The following is a 7,883-nucleotide window of genomic DNA, read 5'->3' as shown; positions in this document are numbered from 1 at the left end:
ACATTGAGTACAAGGAGGACAAAAATCCCCCTTCGAACCTGTCCCTGTCGCAGCGGGACTGCTACTGCCGTGTTACTCACGCACCCGATTCACATTTACCGACAATTCGACTGGGACGCCGCCTTTCCCGTGGGGTACCAACTAAGATTTTTGGAGNTTATTGCAGAGATTAAGGGATGAAACGGAGGTTGATGGATGGGGAATTTAATTCTCCATTGAACAGTCTTTGTTTCATCCCTTAATATTAATTAGTCGGCGAATAAATCAACTGAAAAACATAAAGTAAACATTGAGTACAAGGAGGACAAAAATCCCCCTTCGAACCTGTCCCTGTCGCAGCGGGACTGCTACTGCCGTGTTACTCACGCACCCGATTCACATTTACCGACAATTCGACTGGGACGCCGCCTTTCCCGTGGGGTACCAACTAAGATTTTTGGAGTCAGCCAAACCCCCCGATCCGGGCCTCTACTCAGGTCTATCCTCTTTGGTAACACCCCACCCCCAGCAAAGCATTGATGGTTCCTGTATTATCGACTTTCGCGTTTTATTCTCTCTGTTTGCACGTGTGTTTATAATATTAGTTCATTTTTTCATGAAAAAAAACATTAAATTGAACAACATAATTGTTGATGAAGGATTAATCATCTTATTTGTACCTGTGCGGGAAATAGAAATACATATCTGCATTGTGATACGGGACATTGGCATAAGGGAAATCATTAGCCCCGAAGATTCTGACAGCTCGAAAGAGGTTATGTTTGATGAAAGATTTTTAAAAGGAACATTCCTGCAATAATCATCGATCAAAAGCATTGACAATCACTGCAAACCCTGTGCGAAGGCTGTGTGTAACTGAGTGAGGTAAGCTTGCAAGCATCATTTTCAATAAATGCTTGTCAATTTTTCTCTGATTTTGATAGCACTTTTTTTGGGGAGAACAATTGATAATTATTTCTACATCCGCTCTACTTCCAAAGTCAATTCGCATTTCACATCGACGTCATGTTTTCAGTTCATCATTTCATTGCAGGTAAATCATTCATCGATTTCTGATGCAGCAGAATGTCCCAGCATGACCATTAGTCTGATGCAATAGTGGATTATCGAGCGTCAGCTCTCACAGAAGAACCCATAGTCATAACCCCTCGTCTTATTACGTTTTCAAGTTGGAGAAGAGTATCGAGGCACTGAGATATTTTATTATGTACTCAAATGTATCTGTGGTAGGTGTTCGAACATTCCCCAATCGAGAATCAATGTCTCTCGGAGTGTCAAAGTATAAACGACGTATCAATGCTCTCCACAAGAAGAATTTCAATGCTGTCGCAGAAAGAAATTGAGAATTGCCTCACAGCATTCTGAAGACACTCACAAAAAAGTCTCTTTTGCAGGGAGGAAAGGAGCTACTTCGGATCAAGCACTACCCCAATGGGAATCCTCTATTAGACGCTATGAAATACACCCAGGATATAGAAGGCAGTAGAAAAAACAGAAAAGCCCAAAAATATTTCAATTCTCATCCTGCTGTGATCTCTCTATGTGAATTTATTTAATGTTGATTTGAATTTGGAGTTTCCGTGGTTCCCGGTAGCTTAGTTGGAAGAGTGCCCGGCGCGTAACTGGGAGACCCGGGTTCGAATCCCGGCTGGGCGAATCGGGATTTTTTCTCTCTAAATTTTAATTTTATTTGATTTTTTTTTCAAATTTCTGTGAGAAATTGGAGTGTTCCATCGATTTCTCCAATGAGCTAACAAAACTGGATCCAACGGATGTTTCTCCACCCAGCGAAAAAAATTCCAAGATTCATTATCTACTGCTGTACCTCTCCCTCTCAAGACTTCAAGACCCACTGAGGGCAATACAGTCAGCAATAAAATCAAATCTGGTAACGAGTGACGCTCCTTAGACCTAGGCGCTTTTCAATTCGAGAAAAAACTGCAACGATAGACATGCTCAAAGTTAAGATGCATGGAAGAGTCTAACGCAAAGAAAAAGCAGTGAGAAATGCAGAGTTGTGTATTTGTTACTTATCGTATGATTCAACAAGAAATGGGAGAAAAAGATTTGGAACGATGCATACATGTGTTCACCATATGAGATCAATCTATTGTACGACTTCTCTTGACAAATTAATTTCAATATATGAAAATTTGTGTCCAAGCCAAGATCAAATTCCTCCCATTTCGGGAAGCTAATTATTACCATTGAAATACACTATAAGGAACTGCTGATTGCACTTAATGAATGCAATGTAGTCGATAATCAGTTTATCAACGAAAAAATTAGAATATTTAAAATAACAAAAGAAGTGTGTCTTGAAATTATTTGTCTAAATGAAATAATTCTTCAGTTTTCCTAAGTTTCATTTTTTTATTAACTTAATAGTTCTGAAGATTCGTACAGATCTCATAAATCTTTTATATTTCATCGAATGAAAGAAGGTTAGCTCATGTGTAAAAAATGAAAAGTCAAACTTGATTGTGAGGGTCACGAAGGGAAATAGTTAGAAAATTGTCGCTCGTTCATGGAAGAACTATGAACGTTCTATTCTAAAGTGAATACAATATCGAAATAATTGGATCACTAGAATTTTTGCATGGAATTTCTCTATCATTGAATATAATAAATGCAGACGTTCCCACAATTTGATATAACTTCTTGATTTTCTATCATTTTTCAAGCTACAGAAAACATGTATGTTATTGGCCATCGAATTTTTCGGTCTTTATTGTTCCATTCAATAAAGGAATTCCATGCTAGGACACAATTAGTGGGATGTATCATATCACCATCTGTTGATAATTTGTTTCACGTAAAGCAGGCATCACAACTTCTCATACATGTGGTCCTAGATGTTCAGTTGCATTGACGAAGAAAATTTAGATTGAAGGAAGAGAAACGTAAATCGTGCATGCAAACTACATCCCCTGGAGCAAAAGAATTAGTGCTGTAGGTATGGAACCAGTTTTTTTATATTGTTTTAATTCCAGTTCACTTTCATCATCAAATAGTATAAAAAGGTGGAAGCTTGTATGATGTTTTCGTGTTTTTTCGTATTCCATCATTTGTACGTTTTTCGATTTTTTTTTTATTTTTCCACGTCAAAAATGGGCAAAGAAATTTTGATTCAATTAGGGTCACGAGAAGACATTTTTTTGTTTGGAACTGTGCCTACTTCATGAGAGGACACGTGTCTCTTATTTCGAAGACTAATTGAGAACTATGAAGTGATGAGCGATTGAGAATGACAACATATGATAGCGTTTTGCAAAAACAGAAATACGTAGCATTGTGACATCATAATTTGATATAATTCCGAAATCGTATCATCTTTCAAGAAAAAAAATACGTAAGTGATTTTCCATCCACTTTCCGTATCTCATCGCTGTTTTGAATAAAGAAATTTTATGAAACATTTGAATCAACAGAATGTGTTATTTCACTCCTAATAATTTTCTTGCACGTAATTCTCCTAAATCAAACTTTTCCTTCTCAAGAAACTTCCAATAATTACAGCACTACGTATTTGATAATGAATTCATGAAAGAACTAAAGAGAAAAGATGTAAATTATGCATATAAGCTGTATCGTCTGGGGGGAGAGGCTTTGCGTTGCAGGTACAACAACAGTCTTTTATATTGTTCTATTTACAGTTTACTTTCATCACGAAATAATGTTCAAACATGAGAGTTTGTATTAAAACAGTCAAACTAAAAACCATTTACTCTTGGTTCACTATCTCGTCTTCCTGCATTTTTTCAATAAAATCTTTATTTAAACAAATAACATTCGATAAGAATCATATTATAACTAATATACTTAAGATAAAGAACTAGCTTTGGCGACACAGAAAACTGAAATGTTGAGCGTAGTGAACGTTCCTGCTCACTGATTAATCAGATACAAGGCACATTCAGGTTGTATCACCGGATTTCCTTTCACAGGTTTTACTTTACTGAGTAGTCCATCAATCATTGTACTCCCACGTTCCAGTACGACGGCAACAGTAGGCCACGAAATGATCATAGGTCGCATCGTATGAGATGACTCCAGCTAATCTGAAAATAATAATTGTTCCATTGAATCGTTAAATATATGAATTCTCAAGGTGAGAGAAGTCAAATGAATCAGTCAGAAACTGCATCATACCTGTATTCTCTGCTCAAGTTGAAAGATGTAGGCAGATCGTAGAGCTTGCAAGTACGATCAGGATCGGTTGCTCTCTCTCTGCAATCTAGCTCCAGATATACATGACAATTAGAAACATTTTCCTCACGCCTGACTGCTCCACAAGGACATTTCACATTCCAGAGTTTTGGATAATACTTTAGCGTATCCTGCAAGCGCTTGAATCCAAAGCGCCTCAATGATGGATTGTCAGGACAGAATGTCGATAGTTTTCGCTGCTTTTCTTTTATATTGATAGCAAAACTGAAAATTCATCGAAACTGATACGAATAATTCATTTTGAAAGTACAATAACCATTTGTAGTAGAACTGTAGGGCCCATTCTCCTACTGTCCCTTCAGCTGTTCTTCGCTTTTTAAATCCTGCAGAGTTCCCCATCAGGTTCCGCTCGATTCGGGAATCCACGGTTTCATCAATCAAAGTCCCCAACAAAACAAGGACATTTATCTCTGGAGCAAGATGAACCTCAAGTAGGGCATGCTCATCGCTATGCCGGTGAATCATTAACCCCTCGGGTCCCTTGAGACAGTTGTAGACCCATTGAGACTGATATATAGCAATCTGATAGAGAGCTGCCCTTGTCAATTGAGTCTCCTTGAGGTTCAGTGTATAATCGTTACTCCTTTTGCACAGGACTCGAACCTTCTTATCACCAGTATTCTACTCTCAAACCTCTTCATAATCCCTTTCATTTTAATAAATCATCAATTGTATCTCTTCTTGTGCTGTTGATGGGAATTATACGGAGACCAAAGTATTCAGTCTATTGGAGGGTGTAATGCTTGAAGATTTCCTGGCATTGATCCAAAAAGAATGCGCATCTCTAATTATTACCTGTGCAGGAATGAAATAACTTATGATATGGACTAGTGATTGGTGTGAAACAGGGAATACTCGTGGAGACTAACAATTTTACTTTGGAAGTAGCGAGAATGTAGAAATAATTATCAATTGTTCTCCCCAAAAAAAGTGCTATCAAAATCAGAGAAAAATTGACAAGCATTTATTGAAAATGATGCTTGCAAGCTTACCTCACTCAGTTACACACAGCCTTCTCACAAGGTTTGCAGTTATTGTCAATGCTTTTGATCGAAGATTATTGCAGGAATGTTCCTTTTAAAAATCTTTCATCAAACATAACCTCTTTCGAGCTGTCAGAATCTTCGGGGCTAATGATTTCCCTTATGCCAATGTCCCGTATCACAATGCAAATATGTATTTCTATTTCCCGCACAGGTACAAATAAGATGATTAATCCTTCATCAACAATTATGTTGTTCAATTTAATGTTTTTTTTTCATGAAAAAATGAACTAATATTATATATTGTAAACACACATACAAACAGAGAGAATAAAACGCCAAGGTCGATAATACAGGAACCATTAATGCTTTGCTGGGGGTGGGGTTAGATCATAATTGTTCACTTGAACCTAACTAATTAACAATGATTGTACAAACAATAAAAACATGAAATTCGTAATGTACAAACGATTTCCTTCGGAATTGACCCATAATTTAGCACAATTAAGCAATGTATAGTTTTTTCTGGCTAGCATCATGCCAAAACGTGATTAATTTTTTAAAATTAATGAGTGAATGTACAAACAAAAATTTGCATTGTACAATCATGTACTAACGATGTACAATCGAGTACATAAGGTCGTTTTTCTAATTAGTGACCTATTCCGGCTAAGTACCTGGGGGTGGGGTCCCCCCTATGGGCACGTTTCGCAATCGACGTAGTAGCAGTAGCAGTACTGCAACCCTATCTCTAATTTTGCTTTACTGCAGCTACGGTAGTTGATTCCGAAACGCACCCTATGTATAATCTCTGGAGTAGTTCCGAATCAGTCCGTTTTTCTGGGTATAGCGCTGGAAACACTTTTGGCATCGCCAATTGAGACTCTACTTTAGTCAATCTCTTTGATTGTAGTTTTTATCCCGTTCGTGTAAGATTAGGAGCTAAAACAGTCCTCTCATTTATTCTCCACTTTTTTTTTTCTAAACAATTAACACTTCCATTGCTGAAAATCGGTTAATTGGTTGATGATCCCGATATTTATGACAGAACATCGATATTGATTCAGTTCACGAAGGTTTGTAACTTGAAGAATCGAAAATCGTTGTGGTTATAGTCAAATAATTGTTGTCTTTCTTTAGTTTACAGGTTAATGGTTACACGCCTTGACAATATGATGATAAGATGACAGTCGAGTAGTTAATAAAATGATGTGGATGGATAATTGATTGAGAATCAGTGAATTGGTAAAGGGTACATTTTTGATAATTATAGCACTTGTGAATTCTTGAGATTGGTATTTTGACTTATTATCCTCTAAGTAGTTGCAGCTCTTCACCTAACGTAATTGATCGTATAGTAAAGATAATACCCGCCTTGTGTATTTTACGATTTCCTAGAAAAGAGAAAGTTTGAAAAAGTATTGCATTCCTCGTTTATGGGTAGCCTTGAATTGGATGCAAAAAAAAAGTTTTAAAGTTTTAGTTTAAAAGAAGTACAAGATTTTGATAATTTACTGTTGTGAGTCTCGACCAAAAAAATTGTCAATGTGTTCAATGTATGTCAAAGTAGGAATACAAATTTTTATGAATTTTTCGCTTATGAAGCTTTTGTGTTTAAAAAAATCGGAAAATGGCGGAGATTCCCTCATTATGTGATTACTTAAAGGTTAAAACATTTGTAGATGTCTGATGAAACATCTCGTTTGAACAACAAAAAGATTTTTGTAAGAGAATACAAATTATGCCTACGTAGGGATGGTAGACTTCCAAGTCTGGGTTTCTTACTTCGATTTCTGAAAACTAAATAATCGAAAATTGTACACAACATGGTAGTTGTGTACAATTTTCGACTATTGTACATAACATTTTCTCCCGATACTTAATCCGCATACAAAATGTTCATGTACATCTCGAGACATATACACCGAATTTTTTAGCACAAAATGTTGACCAACACGTATGCTGTACTAGAATGTTGCGAAAATTGCTGTGCGCATTTAAAAATTGCAGATGGAAATTCACATGCGATGCGAGAACATTATAATGCAACGAATATCATACAGAGTGGAGCAAGTCGCCATTACATCTGAAAGGAAAAAAATGTCGTGTTCTCTATTGTCTTCGCGATTTTTTTCTGCGAAGCAGTCCATGAGACCAAGCTCTCATAAAATTTCTAGAGCGATTCGATAGTTTTTTCAACAAGTTGTGATTTTAAAAAAAATTTCACTTTTTCCACTTGAATTTCGATTGTTGGAGAAAAAGGTGAAAGATTAAAATTTAATCATTAGGAATCGAATTTTCGGTTTCACACATTGGAAGGTGATTAAAAAAGCTTCAAAATGAGTGCAATTGAACTCAATTTGGTTCATTTTAGGAGCCGTTATCGCGAAAGCAATTTTTTTTTCATTCTGCAATTACTCGAAAGATTTATTTTTTCATCTGAAATTTGAGGGTTAACTTGTGGACATAATTGTCGATATTTTCACTAATAAAGGGCAATCATTTTTTTGCAGCCGTTCTTTGTTAAACGAGTGATTTTCTGATTCCGAAAAATCCGTTTTCGGAAGCAATCCGTAAATGACAAAGAAATAAAATTTTATGACTAGTAATTGTAAAAAAAGTGATTTATTTCACACCATATTCCACTTCGGAATATATAACTATCTACCT

The 7,883-nt window shown here is 36.3% G+C and overlaps 1 long non-coding RNA gene and 1 other non-coding gene across 2 annotated transcripts; one reads left to right on the top strand and one right to left on the bottom strand.

Annotated features, from left to right (window-relative positions):
- The first annotated feature begins 1,584 nt into the window (after positions 1-1,584).
- Positions 1,585-1,656, top strand: Trnat-cgu. The gene has a single exon. It is a non-coding gene; the product is annotated as a tRNA-Thr (tRNA).
- A 1,092-nt stretch (positions 1,657-2,748) lies between these two features.
- LOC107046838 lies at positions 2,749-5,572 on the bottom strand. The gene is made up of 3 exons (XR_001461622.2): positions 5,223-5,572; positions 4,153-5,025; positions 2,749-4,061 (listed from the first exon to the last, which is right to left on the bottom strand). It is a non-coding gene; the product is annotated as an uncharacterized LOC107046838 (long non-coding RNA).
- Positions 5,573-7,883: the final 2,311 nt, after the last annotated feature.

Source organism: Diachasma alloeum, unplaced genomic scaffold (assembly GCF_001412515.2).
Source record: "Diachasma alloeum isolate Michigan unplaced genomic scaffold, Dall2.0 Dall_scaffold_02298, whole genome shotgun sequence".
Classification (NCBI taxonomy): domain Eukaryota; kingdom Metazoa; phylum Arthropoda; class Insecta; order Hymenoptera; family Braconidae; genus Diachasma; species Diachasma alloeum.
Note: the sequence above shows the minus strand (reverse complement) of the source record. Positions and strands in the feature narration are given on the sequence as shown.